The following is a 17,989-nucleotide window of genomic DNA, read 5'->3' as shown; positions in this document are numbered from 1 at the left end:
GCCCTTATCTTCTAGAAATAGATATGAAGTGTTAATGGACAAGGCACAATATTTCTGAACCTGACCTGCACTTCATAACAGTCCAGGAGCGGTGGTAGGTAGGATACAGTTGGAACAAAAGTGGCCATGAGTTCATAAGTGTTGAAGCCAAGTGATTGGGACAGAAGTTCACTATGCAGGCTTACTACTTTTGTGTGAGTTTAGTGTATGTCTGAAATTTTTGATACAAAAGTTTTTAAAAAGTCCTTTAGGTATTTATGATATTAGCCCCATTTATGTACATGAAAACTGGAGCTCAGAAATGTACTTACATACCTAAGGTCAAAGGGCTAAAAGGCAGACTATGGTGGATGCCAAGTTGTCTTGCCCAGAAGCCCTTCAACTGGATTCCTCACTGCCTGTCTGAAGGGAGTGCAGTCCAGGGACAGAGTCCAGTGGTTCAGCCCCTTCAATGTCTGTCTCAGCTGTGCAGAAATCGTTCACCCAAGCTTCCTTGTAAAGCTCGCATCCCGTGATGGAGCAAAGCAGGATTATAAAAACTCAATCATTTCAACTTAACACAGGACAACTTAGATGGGCAATGCTCTCTTCTGGGTTAGCCCAGCCTCTGCTGGACCTGTATCACAAGTTGACTTTTCCTTCTGCCCCATCCTGTGTCCCTCCTGCCTTTCACAGGAGCCGATCCCAAAAGGCATCTTGCATGCCAACCTCCATCTCAGCATTAACTTCTGGGGAATTGAACTTGAGCCAGAGAGCTGAGATCTGAGCCTCTGAGATCTGTCGGACTGTTTGAATCTGCATGTTTGAATCTGCCAGGAAGGGGGCAGTTATCAGTGTTCAGCCCCCATTCTGCTCCCCTGGTCCTATGCTGAGGAGGCCTACATAGATCAGGAAATGAACAGGACATAGACCATGAACACGGAGAGACAAAATGAAGCACTAGTCCTGAGTCTAGAACTTTCTGAGCAGCAGGAGGACATGGCTGCTAAGTTCAGAGAAGACCTTCCCCAGCACCAGCCCCCTGTAGACTCAGCTGGATTAAGCTGCAGGAACACTTCAAAGGCAGCAGCTCAGGCCCTGACCCCAGAAGACCCCTCAAGGCTTCCTGGCAGCCCAACTTCAGAGGCCAGGCCCCACTCCCTAATTCCTCTACATGCAAGCAACTCAGCGAGTCGCCCGAAGCAGCAGGTGGCTCTAAATATGCCCCATATAGTTAGAAATCTCATTTCCATTCCTGGCCTCTGGCTTGCATGGCACAGAGAGCAGTTTTTCTGGAATGAATTATCCCCTCCCCGCAGATGTCTTCAAAGGCTTCTAATCCAAAACGGGCTCTTCAGGACCCAGCCTCCCCAGGCTGCCCATGCACACAGGAAGTCTCTCCTTAGCGGGCACAGATGGGCTTTTGAAAATATATGAACGGTGCTGATGTAACAGAAAGTGCTGATCAGGGGGTAAGACACAATGTCCCTGGCAGCCAGATCATGGGAGAGCTCGGAGTACCTTTAGCAGCATCTTTTTTTGTTTTGTTTTTAATTTTTTGTTTCCTATTGGAGCATAGTTATTCACAAAGTAGTGTTAGTTTCAGGTGTACAGTAAAGTTATTTCATTATACATATTCATATAGCCTCATCTTCACTGAGGGAGAATTTATTCTGGTTTGCTGGGACTGTCCCAGCTTTACCCCTAAACATCCCACGTTAGAAACCCCTTAGTCTTGGGGGAAGTGACCAGTTGATTGCTCTACCATCATTTACAGTTTGTCAGGGTCTCAAGAAGAAAAGTGTTATTAGTCACTCAGTCGTGTCCGACTCTTTGCGACCCCATGGACTGCAACCCACCAGACTCCTCTGTCCAAGGGATTCTCTAGGCAACAATATTGGAGTGGGTTACCATTTCCTTCTTCAGGACATCTTCCTGACCCAGGGATTGAACCCAAGTCTCCCGCATTGAGGCAGATTCTTTACCATCTGAGCCACCAGGGAAGCCTCTCAAGAAGAAACTTAAAGGTCAAAAAAGAGAAGGATAAGTTCAGTGAACTCCATTAGTGGTCAGTTAACAATGACTCTTCCCTCTCAATCAAAATAAAAACACATACGTGTGATTACATATATAAATATAATAGTATACATGCTATGGATATTAAATATACTATAGATGTGATATATACCATATACATCAGCAAGGTAGCCAATCATTCACCTATCAATTTTTTTAGCAAACATCTAACAGGGATTGTTTACCTACAGAGGTACGTAGAAAACTTCTTGGCAGGTATTGGGGTGGGGAGAGTAGGGGGAGTCTATAAACTCTAAAATTACTGCAAAAATCTCTGCGTTCAGGGCTGCACAATCTAAAGAATTTTAAAAATGCATAAATGAAGAGATAAACATATAAATAGATAATTACGCACTGTTTCTCAAGATATGTTTTCTGGACCACAAATATTAAAATCCTCTAGCCAGGACTTCCTTGGTAGTCCAGTGATGAAGAATCCACCTGCCAGTGCAGGAGACATGGGTTCGATCCCTGAGTCTGGGAAGATTCGGCATGCCATGAAGAACTAAGCCCGTGTGCCACAACTACTGAAGCCCACCTGCCCTAGAGCCTGTGCTCTGCAAAAAGAAAAGAAACCGCAATAAGAAGCCCGCACACAGCAATGAAGAGTAACCCTTGCTCGCCAAAACTAGAGACAGCCCACATGCAGCCACAAAGACCCAGAGCAGCCAAAAACAAAAATAATTTTTAATTGCTAAAAAAAATCTTCTAGCCTCTTGATTTGCAAAATGTGGTCCATGAATCAGCAGCATCAGCATCATACAGGAGCTTCTTAAAAATGCATATTCTCTGACCTGACCCAGGATCCATTGAATCAGAACCTTCTTTCCACAAAATCCTGGGTGATTTGTATACATATGAAAGGCTCTAGTTCTGGGACAGCTGTTCACATTGGGTGCCTCCAGTAAACCACACCTTCCAGTGGAAGTCTATCCCAGATTGCAGAGTTGTCAGGAAAAAAAAAATTAATACATAGGCAATTTCTTTAAATTGCTGTAAGTCCACCCCCAAATCTTCATGACTTGAAACAACAACCATGATGTCAGTTTCAACTTGTTGAAACAAGTTATCAGTCTCTCTCCATTATCTCTCCAGAGGGTAACTGGACTTCTTACATAAAAGTTCAAGGCTCCCAAGAATCAAAAATGGAAGTTTCTAGGGACTTCCCTTTGTGGTCCAGTGGTTAAAAATCTGCCTTCCAATGCAGGGGATGCAGGTTCGATCCCTGGTCAAGTAACTAAGATCCCACCTGCTTGAATGCATGTAGGCTAAGTTGCTTCAGCCGTGTCCGACTCTGCAACCCTATAGACTTTAGCCCTCCAGACTCTTCTATCCATGGGATTCTCTAGGCAAGAATACTGGAGTGGGTTGCCATGCCCTCTTCCAGAGGATCTTCCAAACCTAGGGATCGAACCCTCATCTTTTATGTCTCTTGCACTGGCAGGCAGATTCTTTACCGCTAGCCCCACCTGGGAAGCCCCCACATGCTGCAGGGCAACTAAGCCCACGCCCAGCAACTACTGAGCCCCACGATCCACAACGAGGGAGAAGGCCACATGCTGCAATGAAGAAGCTGTGCGCAGTGATGAAAGATCCCACACGCTTCAACTAAGACTCAACGCAGCCAAAAATAAAAGTAAATAATTTTTTTGTTTTAATTTGGCAGCTTGAAAATGCCACAAGTGTACTCTCACAGTGTCTGTGGGTCAGGAGTCTGGAACTCTGGCAGGCTTATACAGGTTGTTGGCAGAATTCAATCTCTAGCTGTTGTATGATTGAGGTCAGGTTTTTCTAGGTCACTTTCAGTTCCTAGAGGCTGCCCACAGGTCCTAGTCATACGCTCCCTCCATAGGCAATTTACTGTATGGCTTTTGCTTTCTTCCAGGCCAGCAGAAGAGCATCTGCTGCTGCATCTTGTCTCTGTTAAGGACTCACCTGATTAAGTCAGGCCCACCCAGGACAATCTCCTTTTTTACTAACTCAAAGTCAACTCATTAAGGACCGTAATTTCACCCACAAAATCCTTTTTCCATATAACATATAATAATCATAAAAAAATATTCCACACTCACAGAAAGTGGGTAGTATAGGATATAATATATATATATATAATGGCATAGAGTGGGGGAGATGGTAAACTTTTTTTGCAAAGGGATAGACAGTAAATATTTTAGGCCCTGTAGGCTATATTGCCTGGGTCTCAATTATTCAACACTTCTTTTGTAACACAAAAGTAGCCATAGATGACACATAAATGGGTGTGGATGGTGTGTTCCAACAAAATTTTATTTATAAAAATAGACAGTAGATCAGATTTGGCCCATGAGCCCCAGTTTGCTGATTGCTGGTGTAATGCATAGGCTTTTAGGTCAGGAGAACGGACTTCTGTTGCTGGCTCTTCCTATTATTACCTGTGTAACTCAGAGCAATTACTTAAATTATGAACCTATGTTTCCTTGCTTATAAAATAGAAATGACATGTGGTAGATAGTACGAGTGACCAAACATACACACAATCTTCTACATTTCGTAGACTCACTGGCATTTGGGTTGGGCCATGAAACTGAGTTCTGGTCAATGAGATGTGGATAGAAGTGATGTCAGCTACATCCAAGCCTGACCCTTAAGCACATCTATGGAAGTCTCTAGTCCTCTTTTCCTCTACTGCAGTGACCTTGGGTGCCACATTGTCCAGACTGTGTACCTGTAACTTGGGGGAAGGCCACCCCAGCCCCATGGGTCTGCGCCAGAGTGAGAAATAAAACCTTACCTTGTTAACCCACTGAAATTTTGGAGTTACTATGTTGGGACAGCTGAAGCAACTACTGTGATAAAATATTCATGTTCTGAGACCTTTGTGAGGATAAAAGGCGATTGGGATGCCAAGCACAAAACCTAGTACTTGACACATAAAAGGCACTCTATATATATTAGTAATTATGACTAATTGACTATAAAACGCCTGATAAGTAGCTTCTGGATTTTTTTCCAAAATAAAATCACGAAACTTCACTGAAAGTAAATGAACCAACTTTTTCAAAAGATACCAACCCACTGAGAATTTTTTTATGTTGAAAATAACATTTTGATAAGGAAAATGCTGATTCTATATGTTATACCTCAAAAAAAGACATCACTTATTAACACTCTTTAAGAGAAGGAAGGAAGGAGGAAAAATAGCCTCTAATTTCTGCATCGCCATTCATCATTTTCCCTAATCAGCACAAGTTCCCTGAGCAGGTCCACTCTGTGTGTGCCTGGAGCTGGCTGCTGACTCAGTCATGGTCCAGCACCCAGCGGCCAGAGCAGGTGGCCAGCCGAGCTCTGTCAAGAGTTATCAGTCAGTAGAACAGGGGGCGCCATGCTATGAGCTAGGGTATTACAGGCTGTTTCTTGAACCTAAAGACCTCCTCTCCAACAAAATGTTCCAGGAAGGGCTGAGGTCAAAGTCCCACTAATTGCGAATGCAGCCTCCGCGGTGGAAAGAATCCATTTGCTGGCAGTTTGATGTATCACACTCAAACCAGCAGAGGGAAGAAAACTCCCCATTCCTAAGTCAAAGGAGGTATGATAGATATATTTAGAACTGAAGAGAGGCTCTGAGAAAGGAACCTTATTTATTTATTTTGGCTGCACTGGGCTTTCATTGCTGCGTGCAAGCTTTCTCTAGTTGTGGCAAGTACTTAACGCTACTCTTCGTTGCAGTGCGCACAGGCTTCTCACTGCGGTGGCCTCTCTTGCTGTGGAGCACAGGCTCTAGGCCTGGGTGGTTGTGGCTCTCAGGCTCTAGAGTTGGGATCGGTAGTTGTGGCCCGCATGGGGTTAGTTGTTTCACAGCATGTGGAATCTTCCCAGACCAGGGATTGAACCCATATTCCCTGCATCAGAAGGCTGATTCTCAACCGCTGAGCCACCAGGGAAGTCCTGAGAAGCAAACTTGGAAGGGGAAAACGTGGGGAAGCCCCAGGGCAGCAGACAATAAGGAGTACAGTTGTTTCCAAAAGCACAGCCAAGAAAGGAGGATCTTCAATCCTGTAGGTGAGAACCATGACTGTTGCCCAAAATGCATATGAAGAGCCGACAGGCCAGCTTGCCATTCATGCACAGCAAGCCGGGAAACAAGACCTGCTCAGACTGGGGCCATGTCCAAACGGAGACTCGTCATGACCTTCTCCAGGCAGCTCATGCTTAATGAACACTCAGCAGGCCACGCATCATGCTGAGGACCCTACCTAAATTACCTCCTTTAACTCAGACACACCACAACCCCTGAGAATTAGGAGCTCTATTATTGGCACAGATTCCTGATGAAAACATAGAGATTCAGAGACCATAAGTACAATTTCCCAGATCTTACAGCTATTACATAGGAGAACTGGAATTTGAATACAAGCATCATGGTCAGTTTGAGGTGCCATAAAAAGATAGCAACTGGGTGGTTTAAACAACAGAAATTTATTTCTCACAGTCCTGGAGACTGGAAGTCTGAGATCCGGGTCATGTTCTGATGCGGGCTCACTTTCTAACATATAGACAACCACCTTTCTGCTGTATCCTCACATGGCAGAGGGCAGAAAGAAAGCAAAGAAGCAAAAAAGCCCTCTGGGATCTCCTCATAAAAGGGCACTAATCCATCCTGAGGGCTCCATCCTCATGACCTAATCATGTCCCAAAGGCCTCACTTCTTTTTTTTTAACTTTTTATTTTATGTTAGAGTATAGGCAATTAGCAATATCATGATAGTTTCAGGTGGACAGCAAAGGGACTCAGCCATACATATACATGTATCCATTCTCCTCCAAACTCCCCTCTCATCCAGGCTGCCATATAATACTGAGCAGAGTTCCTTCCAAAGGCCTCACTTCTTAATACCATGTGATTGAAGGTTAGGGTTTCAGTGTAAAAACAATTTGGAGAGAAGGACACAAATATGAAAACAAGTCATCTTAATTTCAAAAATGAACCATGTAACTACTAGGTTATAATATCTCATATTCACTATCATATCCCAGTTCAGTTCAGTTTAGTCACTCAGTTGTGTCTGACTCTTTGCAACCCCATGGACTGCAGCATGCCAGGCCTCCCTGTCCATCACCAACTCCCGGAGTTTACTCAAACTCATGTCCATTGAGTCAGTGATGCCATCCAACCATCTCATCCTCTGTCATCCCCTTCTCCTCCTACCTTCAATCTTTCCCAGCATCAGAGTCTTTTCAAATGAGTCAGTTCTTCACATCAGGTGGCTAAAGTATTGGAGTTTCAGCTTCAGCATCAGTCCTTCCAATGAATATTCAGGACTGATTTCCTTTAGGCCCTGTTCTAAATACTTAATCTATCTCTATTTTCACTTCCTTATAAAGTTGGTCCTATTTCGTTCCCATTTTACAAACAAAGAAATAAAAGCTAGCAAAGATTAGCTGACTTTCCCATAGTTAGGGGTTTCCCTGTTGGCTCAGTGGTAAAGAATCCTCCAGCCAGTGCAAGAGACATGGTTGGAAAGGTCCCCTGGAGAAGGAAATGGCAACCCACTCCAGTATTCTTGCCTGGGAAATCCCATGGACAGAGGAGCCTGGGGGGCTACAGTCCACGGAGTGACAAAAGAGTCAGACACAACTTAGCAACTAAAACAACAATTACCCCATAGTTATAGGGCTAACACTCCAGCTCTCTTTCCAGATCTCACACTCTGAACAATCGCCCAGAGTCCCATGTGTGTGGTCAGTTAGGAGCCTCGCTGGGGATGGCCACTGTGCTTGGCAAGACTCTTGGGCCCAGAACTCTGTTTTTGCCTCTGGTCATTGGTGCCTGAGGTCTGTGATCAGGCACAATTTGACTAGAAGACCAGGCTCTCAGAGGTTTAGTGAGTGTGAGTCTAGCCGAGGATGACCTCCACGTGTGCCGATTGACTTTAGAGACATATAAACGATGGGTCGTAAATCAGGAAGCAGGCGGGCCCATCATGAATCATTCTTCCCTCCAAGCTCATCAAGACAGACGTGCATAAATCCCGTGTAGGCTGTGGCAGGTGCTGTCCTTTAGATTTCCAATTAAATGAGGCCTAACTATGCTCGTTTCTCAGTGGGGAGGCCAGGCATTAATATGGTAATAAGCGGTCCAGGAGAAGTTCATGGGAACCGCCTTCTGCTGCTGTGGTCCTTGACCCTCTGCTCTTCTGTCCTATTTAGAATGGGGCAGAAACCCAGCAGGTGGGTTTGGGATGGAGTAGGGAACGCTTCAGTGGAGGGGCTACAGATGTAGGATGACCATGACATCACCATCTGCAAAGAAAGGGATGTGGCGATGCTGGGGGTATCCATCCTCCTGTTCTATGGGCCAACACGACTTGGAAATCATCCCTGGCCATCGCTGTGCCACTGAGGTAACTCTGCCACACCCTGCCAAACATTTTAGGCCATGTGTTCTCAATGGCCCTGGTTGGGGGCAGGGCACCTTCCTACTGGGGAGTGACAAATTTTCCTGGACTAAACATGGGCCTGGCATCACTCCTGTGTCTGGTGCATTTTCATTGTTTGTCCTTAGGCAATTGGCTCCAAATAGCCAAGTATCAGTTTGATTGTAAGAAAGTAGAGACATAGGAAGGTCAATGAAAAGCTTTGTATACAATGTACCCAGTAAGAGCCAATGCTTTGACTCTACTGTAGTTATTGTCCCAGTCTTCTTTTCTTAGTGGGACAGAATAGGGTTTGTGAAGCCCCTCAATCCTCTACCCGGCTGCGGAAGTTACTAATTCCCTTGGAGATCCTGATCCTTATCAAGGTAAAACTATAAAAGGTTATTGGTAAGGAGAAGGAAGATTATAGAATGGGCTAGCATAACTACAATAGTCAATACAAGAAAAAATTATGTGTCTTTTAAGAGACTCACTTAACAGCAAGATCTTATGGGGCCCAATTTCTTCATAATAGTAGAACCTAAAAGCCCCTAGATTTACATCCCAGCCTTTATCCAAGCTCCTTAACGTTGGAATAAAATGAATGGGGGGACTTCCTTGGTGGTCCAGTGGTTAAGAATTTGCCTACCAATACAAGAGACACAAGTTCAATCCTTGGTCCGGGAACTAAGATCCCACACACTAAGGGGCATCTGAGCTCACACACTCTCGAGCCTGTGCTCCACAAGAGAAGCCACCGCAATGAGAAGCCCATGCAGCATAACTAGAGTAGCCCCACTCACCGCAACTAGAGAAAGCTCGAGCACAACAAGGAAGAACCAGTACAGCCAAAAATAACAGATAAATAATTTTTTTAAAAAATGGGTGGGACTTGGTGTCTGGAGGTGAGTGAGAAATGAGGCAGGAGATGAAAGAGATTATAGAAGGGAGAGAAAAAAGAAGGAATGCAAAGAAAATGGGCTCTCTCATCACCATCTGGGGAGGACATGGTATGCATTCATCATAGATTCAACTGGAAAAGCAAAAGGCTGCTTTGCTTTGCACTGTTCTCTGGCCTCTGTGTAACTATCAATGGTGTAACAATAAGAATTTCTCTGTTATGGACTATGCCTTCCCAATATCTCACATAACAATAGTAGGCTACATTAATAATGGAGTGTGCGTGTGTGTGTTCAGTCACTTCTGTCATGTGCGACTCTTAACGACCCCAGAGACTGTAGCCCACCAGGCTCCTCTGTCCATGGAATTTTCCAGGCAAAAATACTGGAGGGAGTTGCCATTTCCTCCTGCAGGGGATCTTCCCAACCCAGGGGTCAAACCCATGTCTCCTGCGTCTCCTGCATCCGCAGGCATATTCTTGACCACTAGCGCCACTTGTTAAGTGTATTAGAATCTAAACAAAAGGTATCAACCATTGCGCATTTAAAACAGAGGACCTTTCATTGCCAGGAATTCATCACACAGGTGATGGAGGAGCTGAGAAGAGAAACCAAGGGCCAGTGAGTGAGCCCAGGAATAAACAACAGCAAGAAACCACCACCATGCCCAGGCTGAGGCTCCGAGGGAGGGGTGAGATTACCAGGGGCAAGGGTCACCCAGCAGGAGGTAGGGACCATGGGGGCCTGGATCTATGGAGGAGACCAGCTGCTCCTGGAGCTGCCATCTAAGTCAGAGAGGTGTCCTCCCTTCCCCTTCCTCCCTTCTTTCGTTCCCCAGTCCCCACTTGTACTTCCCATCAACCAAACCCAGCCAAAGTAAGCTGCACTGGAAACCTGCAGACATCAGCCTCCTGTCAAGAGCCCAGACTGGGGGAAGGAGAGAATTAACATGAAGGCAAATGGGTCATGAGCCAACAAGGATGCAAACCTTCCCTTAGAGAGTGGGCAACAGACTCCCCCAGTAAGTGCAAACCTCTGGTTCAGTTGACCAAGCTAATAAGTGAGAATGAAAGGGGACAATCAGTATCTAGCCTCTCACTTCTTCCTGAGGACTGGGCTCCCCTGGCCCATCTCAAGCAGTCCAGCTGCAGGAGGGTGGGCAGTGACCAGCTCATTCCAGTGCATTCCACGGAGCCCCGCATCCATCCAGGGTATCCTAGGTCTTCTCTCCCAGCACTGCCTCCCAGAGACTCTCCTTGGCCCCAAAGCAAATCCAGGAAAGGCTAGGCCGATCTCAGAGTTCCTCCGGTGTTTGCTGCCCCAGAGTTATTTTTATATCTCATTTCCTCGCATTATGGCAATTTACATACTTCAGCAGAGCCAGTGAGTGTCCAAAACACAAACCAGGAACAATAACGCATCACCGGGAGCTTCGCAGAAACCCCAACCCAGAGGAGGTTTCGGAAATTAGTTGCTAAAACAAGTGGTTCCCTCACCCCGAGTGGGAGAATTCTCAGCAACACTTGACAATAAGTGGACGTGATGAGGACCACACAGAGCCGTAATTCCTGCCGGATTGCACATTGAAAGCTGCATTCAGCGTGCGGAGCCCATCAGAGGCGGCATTGTTGCGATGAATACCGAAGGGATTGCAGTGAATTACTGCTTCATTGCCAAGTGCTTCCGATTCCCTGCTCCTGCCATCTGTGTCCTCCGGAAGACATGCAGAAGCAAAGGTCCGAAATGGGGGTGGGGTGGGGGAGCCGGCTCCAGGCTGGTGGGAAGGACAGCTCGGCTCGGTATGCAGAGGGAGACCCAAGGATGAGGACGGAAGCAGTCTTCCTCTAAGGTGTAATGCAGTGCAGTGGAAAGACACTTAGGGTCAGAGACTACAAGACAGTCCCCACCTAGTCAAGTTCCTTGCAGAAACCTAAACACACAATCAGATATAGTTTTCCCATCCTTGCTCAAACATTCATACCCTCATCCTCAGAAAGGCAGCCCTAACCTGTATTCACACATGGACAAACGCACAAACATGCATACTTCATTCATTCAACAAATAGTGAGCGCCTACTCTGTACCAGCGACTGCAAGGCACGTGGTTTCTACACACATACTGTACACAGACATACCCACATTCTCACATGTGGGCACACACATACACCTACACTCATCGACACACATGGGCACACACACATCAAGCATAAGCATGCTTGACAAACGCAGAAATCTCTTCTCTCTCTCCAGTTCCACTCACTCACATACACACGCTTTATATATTTTCGCAAATAAAAAGGAACACCAGCCAGGCAGGGGGGAAGATGACAAGCTAATCAGCTGTCTAGTTCTGTTCAATTCTGAAAACACGTCTCTCTTTTAATTCAGTTGTTCTTACCAAGAGCTTTGTTTGTAGTTGGTTCATCTATTCAACAGTTCTATATTTAATGCTTTTGATCGCTAATATCTCTAATCTGGGTTTAACATACAGCAGTGATGTGCCCCCTTGGGAAGGAAATGTAGCAAGCAGGGTAATCTTCTTCCATGGTGTAACACAGAGTAATGGAAAGATGCTAGCTCCCTGCATTTGTCCAATAAGAAGTTACCCAGGTTCTTTTTTCAAGTTCTATCTAACAACAGAATGCCAAACCAAAAATAACAATAGCGAACACTTATTGAACACTTGCTGTTTGCAAGGCAATATGCTAAGTGCTTGCCTTGGACCACTTGGTTTCATTCTCTCATCAATCCCCAAGAGAGTACTGTTACTGTGCCTATTTTACAGATGATAAACTTGAAATTCAGCGAAATTAACTGACTTGTCCTTAAGTGAAGTTAAGTGGTACTAGAGCTAATATTTAAATCTAAGCCAACTGTCTTGAACCTTATTATCTTAGGCAAAAAGGGAAATATTGGGCTTTGACAGAGCTGGATTCTGAGTACATAGGTGTTTTATGTTACTCTCCAATTTCTCTATGTTTCACCATCATTTCATCATCACAGTTAAGTGTTTTCTTTCTATTTATTTTCAGATTATGATATTGTTTTGGGTGAATTAATTCTGACATAATAAACTTTAAAACATTAAATAAATAAAAAAATAAATCCAGGCAAACTGACTCTAGTGCTTCAGTGCTCTCTGTATCAGTCAGCTACTGCTGCAAAGCAAATCCGTCCAATATTGTTATCTTGCGTGTTTCTTTTGGGCTGACTGGGACCAGCTAGACAGTTCTTGCTGAGGTCTCTCACAGGACAGGACTAGAGTAAGATAAATGAGGCACTCATTGCACTTAAGAAGAAATTCAGAAGTTAAAAATTTGTGACTAAGATGAAGAAGAAAGCCTTCTCCAACTTGAGAGACACTAGAGTGGCTTGAACTTGGACAGGTGATTGATCACTTGTTATGGATATTTTTCCTCCATTACCTTGATCCCATATCTCCCCATCCCCACCCTTGCTGGTCTGTGTATGCAACCCAAAGCCTTTAGCAGTGGAATCACGAGCTTATATCAGATGGAAATGACGTTATCATGCTGAAGTGTTTGTACCAGTCAAGATCTAGCCAGGAAAACAAGCCAGTTAAGTGTTTACAACAGAGGGAATTTATTCCAGGAAATTAACTACATTGATGATGAAAGGACCAAGAAACAAAACTAAAAAGTGAGGAAAAATAGAGACTGACAACAGCAGGAAGCTGCCACCACCCTGAGGGACAGAGGGAGGAGGCAGGGTTACTGGATCCTGGGGACCAAGGTCATCCGATGGAACAGAAGCCACCAAGGAAACAGCTGCTTCCACACAAGAGGGAGAGCAGTACCCTGGCCTCTTCCTTCTTCCGGCCCTCCAATCTCCCATCAGTCCCTCCTATTGGCTAAATCCAGCCAGAAGCAATTTGAGTCCAGAAAATGTGGCTTGTCTCCTTGTGATACAAAACAAAGCAAGAGAAGGACGTGGGATGAAACAAACAAATAAGTCCAACACAGCACGGTAGCCATCATTTTAAGGCAGTCCAGAGGTGGGTAATGGTGATGATAGCATGTTAGTTTTAACTAAAATCACTATGCAATAACCAAGTTCCATTATGTCATTTAATTCTCACAATTGCCTATGGGGCAGGGACTAGCATTATCCCCAGAGACCAGACAAGGAAACTAAGGATCAGAGAAGTTAAGTTCCTCATTCCAGGTCCCAGAACTAATAGGAATGAAGCCAAGATACCATATTCAGCAACTCAGCCCCAGATCAAGTGGCTCAGAGGCAATCTGCTCAGAACAGAATTATATGCTCTGGCATCAGGCAAACTGACTTGAGCTCCAGATCTCCCATTTCCTGCTCTGCATGTTCTTATGATTTCTACTTCCTCTCCTTCAATATAGGGGTAATAATTACTTCACCTGCAGGATTGTTGCAAGGAAAAGTAAGATCAGTGGCATTTAGTAAGCACTTGGCAATGTGCTGTTTGTTTCACTAGCATTTTCCTGGATCAGACTGAAAAATTCCAGATCCTGTTCAAAGGAGAGAGAGAACTCAGGTTGCAGAAACTTTGTAAGGTGGGAGTTAAAGGTCAAAGGTGGCTGCAGAGAGAACTTAGCCCTTGATTGACACTTAGCAGTCTGTAGAGATGCTGTCAAGGTACCTCCCACATCTCCTGGGAACCTTGGCAATCCTGAAGCCGTGCTGGACAGTTCCATACACTAGGAAGCCTCTCAGCTCAAGCACCTGTTATCATTCTGCCTGACACTACTCACTACCAGGGAAACAAGTTAGGCCAGCATGCGGGACAGTCCAGAAATGCTACCAGAGAATTAAGACAAGGTATTTAGTCGTTCAGTCATATCCAATTCTTTGCGACCCTAGGGACTGTATCCTGCCAGGCTCTTCTGTCCATAGGATTTTCCAGGGAAGAATACTGGAGTGGGTTGCCATACTCTCCTCCAGGGGATCTTCCCCACCAAGGGGTTGAACCTGTGTCTCCTGTATTGCAGGTGAATTCTTTACCTGCTAAGCCATCAGGGAAGACAATAAGCAGCAGTGATCTATCAGTGAGAGGCAGGAGTACTGGTAAATGCCCCAGCATCTATGCCCTTTAGTGGATAATTCTGAGGAGCATCACACACCTCTCAGAGGGTCTCCAGTAGAACTGAGCCCTGGTTATTGATAGCCATACCTCCCATCAATAACACATTGCTGATGACTGTTTTCCCCTGTCTCTCTTTCCTACTTCCTCATTCACTGTGCTTCCTAGGGTCACCTCTCAAATTAATTACCTGTACTCAAATTCTTATCTCAGCATCTGATTTGAGGGTGTCTAAATCAAAATGCTGTTCCTCTAGATTTTCCCCACCTCTCAGCTCCCCACCCCACCCCTCTTCCTGGGATAAGCAGGAGTAGGAAACCATAGTGCCAATCATTAATTTATCCATCGTTTTAATGGAGGAAAAATGGTAGCTTCTCCCAAGCCCTCCCTGACTGATTGCACAAATGTTGAGCATTGTCCCAATAAGCTGCAAGTCTGCCCACCACCCATGATGGACACTGGTGAGAACTTTGCATCTTGGGGCTATTTCTCACTAGGGTTCTTCCCCCAGCAAAAGGGAAAACTGTATGTACACCCAGAGCTCAGTGGGATACCCTGCAGAGTCAGGCTCCCATCCCTGCAAATTATTTTTTGCTAATCAATATGTTTAATAAATAATATTCCAGTTGATTTCATTACTGGCAATACACAAATCAATAGAAGCTTATTGCATGATAACTTCCCATTGATATTGTAATCCTCCTGATTTAATAAATGTTGCTTTTCTGAGGATCACTGTTTGCATTTGGAATTGAAGGAAGGAGGACAAAAAAAATAATTCCATTGCAGGACTGAAGCTGCAGCTTAATAAGAAAGTGCAATGAAAGGAAGGGAACTTCCTCAGCTTCTGTCTACAGTGGCCTGAACTGTGGCCCAGCCCCACGTGGATCTAGATAATTCCCCTTTCTTAGATTCCCAAGAAGAATGAAGGGAAAGTCTTGACTGGAAGGCTTTCCAGAAATCCCGTAGCAGAGGGGCTAACCATTTCTTTCTTTTGAAAATCTGGCCAGGAACTCCTTGTGAATGAAAACCCCAATGGGAAGAAGATGAAAGGTGTAAAATGATAACCCTGAAGCTTCAAGTGTGTTCTCAAATCCTGGAGGATCAAAGCCACAAGCGGCCTGCGCAACTGTCCACTGTAAAGAGTCCCAATTACCAGGCCATGAGTGATGGCACCAGAAGTGCCCAGCAAACTTAAAATACAGATTCCTGGGACCGCTTCCCAGAGATGATGATCTCAGTAGGGCTGACCTGGGGCCAGGGAAAATACATTTTTTAATTCTTTATTGAAGTATATATAGCATATTATTAAAGACTAAATTTTAAAAGACAGGTAATCATGACTCCCATAGAAACATAAAATTAAGATGTGTTGAAGATTGTATATAACTCATCAATTAACTAGAGAACCAGTAAAATGTTATAATGGGTTGAAAGAAGAACTCAAAGTACCACACCGTTATGTTTGATTCAGTTCATGCTGAAATGAATCCACAAATAGACGTGAAATGGGCTTTGAAACTACATAGGGGAGAGGGATCCATCATCCCTCCATCATCAGACAGAGTTCGCTTGCCCACGGACAAGTACCATTTGCAATGCTATCAGTTAACTACAGCTTACAGGTCTAGAGTAAAAGGCACTAAGAGGGGCTTCCCTGGTGGTGCAGTGGCTAAGACTCAAGCTCCCTGTGCAGCAGGCCCAGGTTCCATCTCTGGTCAGGGAACTAGATCCTACATGCCACAACTAAGAGTTCCCATGCTGTAGCCAAGAGTTGGAACTCTTGAACTCAGAGAAGTTTGACCTCAGAGGGTTTGAACTCAGAGAACTAGATCTAAAAAAATCTCTCATGCTACAACTAAAAGATCTTACATGCTACAACTAAGTCCTGGTGCAGACAAATAAATAAATATATTTTTAATGGTACTAAGAATCACAGAGCCAGAGAACCCAGAAGGGAGCCCTAATACAATTCTGACACTATTTGGAGTTAGGTCACAGTTCACAGATTTAGGGCACTGTCCACAGCTGTCCTCACTTCAAACAAAGCCACATACTTGAAAGTCTCCAAGCCACCCACACTCCTGACCAACTGGCAACAAATTTGGAGGTCCCCACTGGTCCCGCAAGTTTAACTATTCACTTGAACAAATCGAAGAGCTCAGGTAAGTTCTGTGCTTATGATTACAGCTGTCTTAGTGGCTCAGGCTACTATAACAAGATACCATCGACTAGATGGCTTAAACAATATACATTGATTTCTCACAGTTCTGGAGACTAGGAAGTCCAAGATCAAGGTGCTGGTAGATTCAGTATCCAGTGAGAACCCTCTTTCTTTCTAATAGATGACCAATTTCTCATATTTAGCTGTGAGGGAGAGGGAGGAAGCAAGGTTTCTCATCAATCTTCTTGCATGTGTAGGTATGCAGTTGCTCAGTCATTTCTCACTCTTTATAACTCCATGGAGTGTAGCCCACCAGACTCCTCTATCCATGGGATTTTCCAGGCAAGAATACTGGAGTGGGTTGCCATTTCCTACTCCAGGTGATCTTTCCAATCTTCTTATAAGGGCACTAACCCCATCATGAGGGCTCCACCCTCATCACTTAGTTATCTCCCCAAATTTCCCTCTCAAAATGCTATCACATTGAGGATTTGGATTTCAGTGTATGAATTTTGGGGGACATAATAATTCAGTCCATAGCCATAGCTTTATTATAAAAGAAACAAATCAGAACCAGCTGAAGGTTCCAAACATGAAACTTATGTGTCTTCAAGATGCATCACCTTCCCAGCACATCTACATACCTCACTAACCAGGGAAATGTACCAGAGCTTTGTGCTCAGAATTTTTATTGGGGTTTCATTATGAGAGCATGGTTGAATTAATCTTAGACCATAAGATTGAATTCAATTGCCCTCTATCCTCCACTCCCAGAAGGAGAGGTTGGTATCTTATGGTTCAAAGCCCTAATCTTTTAATCACATGGTTAGTCTTTTTGGCATGGCCAGCTCCCATCCAGATTATCCAGGGACCCACCTTGAATGACCTAATTAGCATAAACTCAGGTGTGGCCTAGAAGGCCAACCATGAATAATAAAGACATTTCTTACCACTTGGAGAATTTCAAGTGTTTAGAGATTCCTTCCTAGAAACCAGGGACAAAGACCTGCCAAGTTCTTTGTTTTACAATAGATGTGTTAGACACCCTGATTTCCATCAGACATCCCGTAATCTTTTGATCTACTTCAAAGTTTTCCCTATAATATATACACAAAATTATGCAAATCATGAGTGAACAATTTTGTGAATTTTCACAAAATGAACATCTCCATATAACCAACCCCAGTCAAAAAATGGAATATGGCCAGCACCCCAGAAAAACCGCTTCCTGTCACTATCCCTCCAAGGATAGCCACTCATGATTTCTAATACCATAGATTCATCTTGCCTATTTTTCAAACCCATATAAATGTAATCATTCTGTATAAACTCTTTTGTGTCTGGGTATCTTTTACTCAACATCATGTGGTGGGTGTAGGTATAACAATTCATCCTCGTTGCTA

Source organism: Giraffa tippelskirchi, chromosome 13, assembly GCF_054371585.1.
Source record: "Giraffa tippelskirchi isolate mGirTip1 chromosome 13, T2T-mGirTip1v1.2.pri, whole genome shotgun sequence".
NCBI lineage: Eukaryota > Metazoa > Chordata > Mammalia > Artiodactyla > Giraffidae > Giraffa > Giraffa tippelskirchi.
The sequence above is the reverse complement of the archived record's forward strand: the minus strand, read 5'-3'. Positions refer to the sequence as shown.